The 7,511-nt window shown below is 45.4% G+C and overlaps 1 pseudogene; it reads right to left on the reverse strand.

Annotated features, from left to right (window-relative positions):
- Nucleotides 1-364: 364 nt before the first annotated feature.
- Nucleotides 365-471, reverse strand: LOC118730926 (annotated as a pseudogene).
- Between the last annotated feature and the right edge of the window lie 7,040 nt (nt 472-7,511).

Genomic DNA, 7,511 nt, shown 5'->3' on the forward strand with positions numbered 1-7,511 from the left:
CTGAAGATTTGGTGGGAAGGTGCTGTCCTGTGAACCTGGGCTATGGGGAGTGGCGGGAAGGAGGTTTAGTGTCACCAAACAGAGACTGGGAGGCCTGGCAGTTCTCATTTATAATCCGACAAATACACAGTTTCTTATAAAATAAACTCTTCAAATTAACTGAAGTAGGTAGACATTCCCTTAAGCCCTGTCCTTACCATGTCCTGTTTATTTTTCTGCGGATAGAGGGGGAGAGCCTGGCTGGATCTTTAGCAAAAGCAAGTGATTTGAATACATGTTTTTATTTTATTTATTTATTTATTTATTTATTTATTTATTTATTTATTTTTTTAAAGAGAGGCCGAGTGAGCTAGCCTTGGATCCTTTTTGTTTTTTTAAAAATATATTTTATTGATTTTTCACAGAGAGGAAGAGAGAGGGATAGATAGTTAGATACTACACTTGATCTTAGCCAAAAGGCCGAGAAGCGATGGGATAGATAGTTAGAAACATCGATGAGAGAGAATCACTGATCAGTTGCCTCTTGCACACCCCTTACTGGAGATGTGCCTGCAACCAAGGTACATGCCCTTGACCGGAATCGAACCCGGGACCTTTCAGTCCGCAGGCCGACGATCTATCCACTGAGCCAAACCAGTCCCGGCTGCATACATGTTTTTAGACAATAAAGGAGTGAAAGTCTTTCTTCTCCAGAGAACAACTCAGAAATTAACCTAAGTTTTAGGTGGGGAAGAGGTGGTGGGGTGGGATTGGGGTATTGGATGAGAGTAAATGATTCCCTGATCAGCCAGGAAACTCACATTGCCTGTTGTTGGTGCCTGAAACTTTTGCTTCTTTCAAAAACATGTATCCAGCTCCTGTTATATGTCAGCAACTGATATAGAGACTTTAAATATAGAAAATTATTTTTATTTTTTATTTTAAAAATGTTTTTATTTCAGAGAGGAATGGAGAGGGAGAGATAGAAACATCAATGATGAAAGAGAATCATTGGTTGGCTGCCTCCTGTACCAGGCATGTGACCGTGACCTCCTGAACCATTAAACTACTGAACCACGCCTGCCAGGTTGAATATAGAAAAATTTAAAAGGGGCGTACTGTTTAGTAGAAAGATCTATGGTTAAATTATCATTCATTCATTCATTCATTCATCAGATAGTTATTGAATCTCTTCCATGTTCCAGCACTTAAGCTACAAGGGTAAACTGAGCAGATGCTGGTCCTGTTAGGCAAGCTTTTCAGTCCATCTTGCTATAAAACCTCAGAAAGCGCTGAGTGACTGTTGACTGGCTTTTTATTTTATTTATTTATTTACTTATTTATTTTTAATATATTTTATTGATTTTTTACAGATAATCGAACTTGGGACCTTTCAGTCTGCAGACCGACGCTCTACCACTGAGCCAAACCAGTTTCGGCTGGCTTTTTATTTTTATTTTTTAATTTTTATTAATTTCAGAGAGGAAGGGAGAGAAACATCAATGATGAAAGAGAACCGTCGATCGGCCGCCTCCTGCAACCACCCCCCCCTCCCCAGGGGATCGAGCCCACAACCCAGGCATAGTCCCTTGACCAGAATCAAACCTGCGACCCTATAGTCTGCAGACTGACGCTCTACGCACTGAGCCAGGGCCTGACTGGTCTTTTAACTGTGACTTTCCAATTTTTGTGATGTTGATGTGTGACTTCCTACTAACCAAAAGTGACCTGGCGGAGGAAACACAGCATCTCAACAAAGGACATTTGAAGATGAGGCTTTTTGTTATTCATCTTCTCGGTGTCTATCATCTTTTGCTCTGCAAACCCGTCCACCCTCCAAGTGTGAACTGCTGCCTGCCAACTGACGACCCCTGAGCTCCAAGCCCTCTCTCTGCTGCTGGTTTGATATGTCTGCCGCCCACCTGGATGCCGGCGCTTCCCAGGCACCTTGCCCAGCACGGAGCCATCTGACATTTCTCGCCTCCCTCCCTTCACGCTGTCATTCTCTGCACGGTCTCCTTCCTCTTTGCTGCCTGGGACTGACTTCCCGTAGGACCAGTGCAGAAGCCTGTCCTTTCTTACTCAGGTTTGTAGTTGCCCAGGACTTGAGGAGCCAGGGGAGGAGCTGGGGGGTTTCCCAGCATCCTCTGGGCCTTCCCTCACCATCCTGGAACCTGGCACCCAGCACCTGGCACGTGGTGTGGGCAGAGAGAGGAAGAGGCTCCTTTCCATGGCCACCCCCCAGGGCTTTTCCTCTCCGGCTCTCCGATCATCTTTACTGTGACCCTCAGGTGGGCTCCCCTCATCGCAGGTGGGTTTCCAATTCTTAGGCTGCGGGGGTCCCTTAGAGATCCCCTTTGGAGGATTCAGGACAGAAAAGAGGGTGACAGCAGCTGAGGTGGGGATGGGAGAGGGAGAAGGGGAGGGGGCGCCCATTCTACAGCCTCCCTCCCGCCTTCAGCGGTCACTGTCCTCTGGCACGGGGTCGGGACACTCTGTCATCTCTGCAGGGTCCCTGTTCCTGCTGCGGGGACAGAAGCCAGAGGGCTGGCCCGTGTGTGCCGTGGTGGCGTGAGCAGTGCTTGCCCCACGTCTGCTAAGGGAACCATGCTACCCTAATACTCGGAGGCAGGCTCCTCTGCACTGTGGCTACACCCCAACCCAGGGAGGTGGACTTCGGAGCTGAGCTCTCTGTTTACAGGCTGTCCGGGAGCTGGGCCTCACGCCGGGCCGCCTCCTTCCTCCCTGCCTCTGCTGCAATGTAGACGTCCGAGGCCCATGACTAATTCACTAGGTGTCCTCCTGCGGCCTGGCATGCATTTTTAATTCCCCTTTCTATCCAGACTCAGGTGACACAGCCCTGCCCACCCTCCTCTCCTCATGAGCACAGCTGAAGTCAGCTTCGAGCTGGGACTCCACACTGAGGAGCCACCTCCCTGTGAAGCGGCACGCGGTTTGGAATTTATTCAAAATATTTCAGACGTTCTAAATGGTTATGGAACTGATTTTAGCTTTAGTGCTGCCATCAAATTGCTAGAAGAGTTGTTGTATTATAGTCTAATAAATGTAAGCCTCCCAAATCTTATAGTTGAAAAAGTGAAGACTGAGGGATGGTAAATCATTTTCTTAAAAGTTGCACAGCAGGGCCAAAATTAAAACTGATACCACATGTCCCCTCAGCATACTATGAGGTCTTAAAATAATCAGTTTAGATCCAGACAGAGTGCCCTCCGCCCCAATTCTAAATGAATACATGAAACAAATCTCTAGAATGACCAATTCTCCAAGAGAAACGGTGACCTGTGGCTACTCATCTGATGGCGCCATAGTTATTAATTGGTTCCATTGTTATTTTAGCCCTGTAAAGAGACTAAACTCTCAAAACAAAAAAACAAAAACAAAAAAGTAGGGAGCAGAACAAGAGAAAAGATAAAGGAAGATCTCAAAGCAAAAAGAAACTGGAATATGAATTGTAAGTCATGGGAGCTTGGATGCGGAAAGCCACTAGATGTGGAAATTCAGGTGAGGACTCTGAATTTGAATCTCAGCTTTCGCATTTTCTAATGTGATTTGGAGGCAGTTAAGTCCTCAGGGCTCCAGTTTTCTCCTTTGTAAAAGGAAGCTAACATCTCTCTCGGAGTGCTGACGTGATTAGGTGAGGAAATGCATGGAGCACCCAGCAGTGCCTTGCACACAGCAGCTCCTCAGTAGTGGTCAGACCTGTGTTCCATTAAGCTTGACTTAGAGGGGACATCCTGTGGCCTCTGAGGCCAGCCCCCAGGGTGCGGGAGCAGGACTGCACAGCCTCTGGCTCTGGTTCCTAGAGTCCAGGAACCCAATCCTTCTGCCCAGGACCCCATCTTGCAGGCCCCAGACTGCAGGGGCAGCCAGCTGGACCAGGTGACTTGGGTTTGTCTTTCCCGGTTAGTATTTAGAGCCCTTCTTTTCTTTTATCATGCCTTCTTATGTGGTGTTTTTTTTTTTAATTGGGGGTCGGGACGTTGGCAAAGTCTGGAGACATTTTGGTTTCACAGCTGGGAATGGGTGTGAGGGTGGTACTGGCATCTGGTGGGTAGAGACCAGGGATGCTGCTAACATCCGACAGCGCCCAGGACAGACCCCACAACAAAGAATTACCCAGCCCTGATGTCAGAAGTGCTGTGGTTGAGAAGCCATGTTCTCCTACATCGAGCTGTCCTTACCCTTTCAGAGGAACGTGCAGGTCTATATGTTCTCTATAAGACTCAGCTTCACAGAACACAAGAGAGAGGTCTGATTTGGGGGCTTCTTATTTTCTTGGTAAATTTTCATGAAGCCTCTTTTGCTATCAATGGGGTTCTAGGCTAGACTGCCAATGTGATGCTCTAAGTCAGTGGTTGGTAAACTCATTAGTCAACAGAGCCAAATATCAACAGTACAATGGTTGAAATTTCTTTTGAGAGCCAAAAATTTTAAACTTAAACTTCTTCTAATGCCACTTCTTCAAAATAGACTCGCCCAGGCCGTGGTATTTTTTTGTGGAAGAGCCACACTCAGGGGGCCAAAGAGCTGCATGTGGCTCTCGAGCTGCAGTTTGCCGGCCATGGTTCTAAGGAACATCTCTTGTTTCCTTTTCCTCCTCCCTCTGGTGGTAAATCCTGATTTTCCTGGAGAAACTCAGTGCTCTGTGCTCACTGTCCTTGTGATTTGGGGAGAGCTGACTCCAGGTGTGGGAATGTGACCATTGAACTACCTGCCCACCGTGGTTGGTTCAGAAATGGACACAGACCAAATGGAGCCAGGTGAGATGCAATTCCAGAACTTGTGTGAACTGTAGGGAGAGACACTCCTTTCTCTGTGTGCTCTGAGGGGAGAGGAGACATCCCCCAAGACACAGAGAGGTGTCTTATTGCCATGACAGGGAGAGCCACGTGGTGACAGAGGGCTTCCAGGGAAAGTAGAACAGAGAACTGTTGAGTGAATGAGCCCCAATGACATCCTTCAGGCCTTGAACTCAAACCGGTCGGTACTACTTATTTGAATAGGTAACTCTCCTCCTTTTAAAAAAGCATAAAATAGTTTTTATTAAGTTTCAGTCACGTGTAACTGAGAGTCCTGATTAAGATAAATCAGGAGGTTGAATATAGCAAGAACAAGAGTCATCGGAGAGGACTTTTCAAAGCTAAGAGTTTTCATAGCTTTGAAAACCACATAGCTCTGGAGCATTTTTCTTCTGGGAGGACAATTTGCAGCTTTTAACTCACCCCTCCTGCCCTCTTCCCCTGCCTAACATTGGAAGCTCTTTGCTATAGGAGTTGTAATTGGACTAGAATAGCTTGTAGGCAAGGCTTAGGCTCTTGATCTAGGCAGGCATGGCCAGCGGCCTGGGCTAGAATTTGGAACAAGAGAGGCAAGGATGGTGGGCATTTGTTCCGCAGCAGCGGCAGACTCCAGGGCGGTAGTGGCCATGGCAACACCAGGGGTGTCCAGTGCCTAATGCCAGCTCTGAGTCCAGTGTCCAGCTGTGGCCACAGGGGTGATCTCTTCAAGTGGTTCCTGGGGTGTAATTGTGGGCCATGGGTCCAACCGCCTAGCTTCCCTTCTTCCTGCTGGCTTTCCCGAGGCTGCCTCTCTAGCCTTCTTTTTATTCTATCAGCTGCTCAATGCCCTTCCAATAAATTATTTCCTGCTTAAACTAGTCAGTCATTTCCTGTTGCTAGAACCAGGAAAGGTCCCGATGAGAGATGATCTACATGCTACACGTATCAGCCGCTATTGCTAAGTAAAAATGTAACTCAGTGAGTTAAAACAATAGATGTTTATTATTATTTGATAATTTGGTTGCTTGAGGAGGATAGAATTTTATTTCTTCCTCAGATAATAGTACGAAGTAAATGACCTACGATGGCTGGCAGGTCTGCTCCATACTGTCACTCAACGATTTACATTTTTTCCATTTCAATTCTTCGCCATCTCTTAGGGTGTTGCCCTCATCTGTCTCTGTGTCCACATCCAGCCCAAGGAAGGAAGAGTTCAAAGGAGATACACCTGTAGTCTTAACACTCAGGCCAGAAGCAGCCAGCACATGCCACTTCTCACATTCCACTGCTAATTTTGAAGTAATGAACCAAGTGGTAGAAATTTGTAGCACAGTGGTAGGAGATGGAAAACTTATTTTTTTAAAAAACAAAAACATATTGATGCCAAAACCTGTTTGGCTCAGTAGATAGAGCGTCAGCCTGCGGACTGAAAGGTCCCAGGTTCAATTCCGCTCAAGGGCATGTACCGTGATAGCAGGCACATCACCAGTAGGAGATGTACAAGAGGCAGCTGATCAATGTCTCTCTCTCATCGATGTTTCTAACTCTTTATCCCTCTCCCTTCCTCTCTGTAAAAAAAACCCAATAAAATATATTAAAAAACAAACTAATAAACAAACAAAAAAACATATTGTTATTGATTTCAGAGAGGAAGAGAAAGGGAGAGAGAGAGAAACATCAATGATAACAGAGAATCATTGCTTAGCTAGCTCCTGCAGGCTCCTTACTGGGGATGAAACCCACAACCCAGGCATGTGCCCTGACCAGGAATCAAACTAACCTCCTGGTTCACAGGTCATGGGGCGCTTAACCACTCAGCCATGCTGGCTGGGCTGGAAAACTTACTTTTTCGATGATGAAGGTGATTTTGAATCTTTCAAAATTTTTTTCAATTTATACATAATATGAAATAGCATAGGATATGGTACATAGCACGAAATATCCACGACATAGTTCATGCTATGACATAGTACATAATACAAGTATGATATAGTCAAAGGGAACAAACCAGCAGTAGGGAGATCTGAGTTTGCATTTAGACTCTGGTGTATTCTATTTCTCTGGGCCTCAGCTCCTATTTGTCAGGTGAGGATTATAATAACTGCTTGATCAGATTGTGGCAAGGATTCGATGAGATAAGTTATGTGTCTCTGGTACATATTAGATGCTTAGTCATGACTGAGGTTTCTTTATAGGACAGTGTGGGGGAGTATGAACAGGAAATGAGTTTATCCTTCTGCTGCTTACTAGCTCTGAAAATATGGGAAAGTCGAGGTTTATTTGGGAGGTTTTTTTCTGTATAAGGGCTGATAACTATTTTTGATTTCTTAAAAAAGCACACTTGTTTGTATTGATTTTTTTTTTTTTTTTTATAGAGAAGAAGGGAGAAGGAAAGCGAGAGAGAGAGAGAAACATTGAAGTGGAGAGAAATATCTATCAGTTGCCTCTTGCATAGGATCCAGTTGGGGATTGAACCCACAACCCGGTTATGAGCCCTTACCTGGAATTGAGCTGCTGACCTTTAGGTGCATAGGCCAACACTCAACAAACTGAGCCACATAAGCTGGGCCATTTGTGGTTTCTTTAATGAGCTTAAGTGTATGGAATTTGTCCATGTCTCATTTCGTATTTTGAATATCTAATTTAATCCCTTAGCTCTCTTGTAAGAAATGTTTGTTCTGCCATTTGCTATCTGTAACAATGCTGGGCAATTTACTTTTCGAAATTTCCTTT

Source organism: Pipistrellus kuhlii, unplaced genomic scaffold, assembly GCF_014108245.1.
Source record: "Pipistrellus kuhlii isolate mPipKuh1 unplaced genomic scaffold, mPipKuh1.p scaffold_m20_p_3, whole genome shotgun sequence".
Classification (NCBI taxonomy): domain Eukaryota; kingdom Metazoa; phylum Chordata; class Mammalia; order Chiroptera; family Vespertilionidae; genus Pipistrellus; species Pipistrellus kuhlii.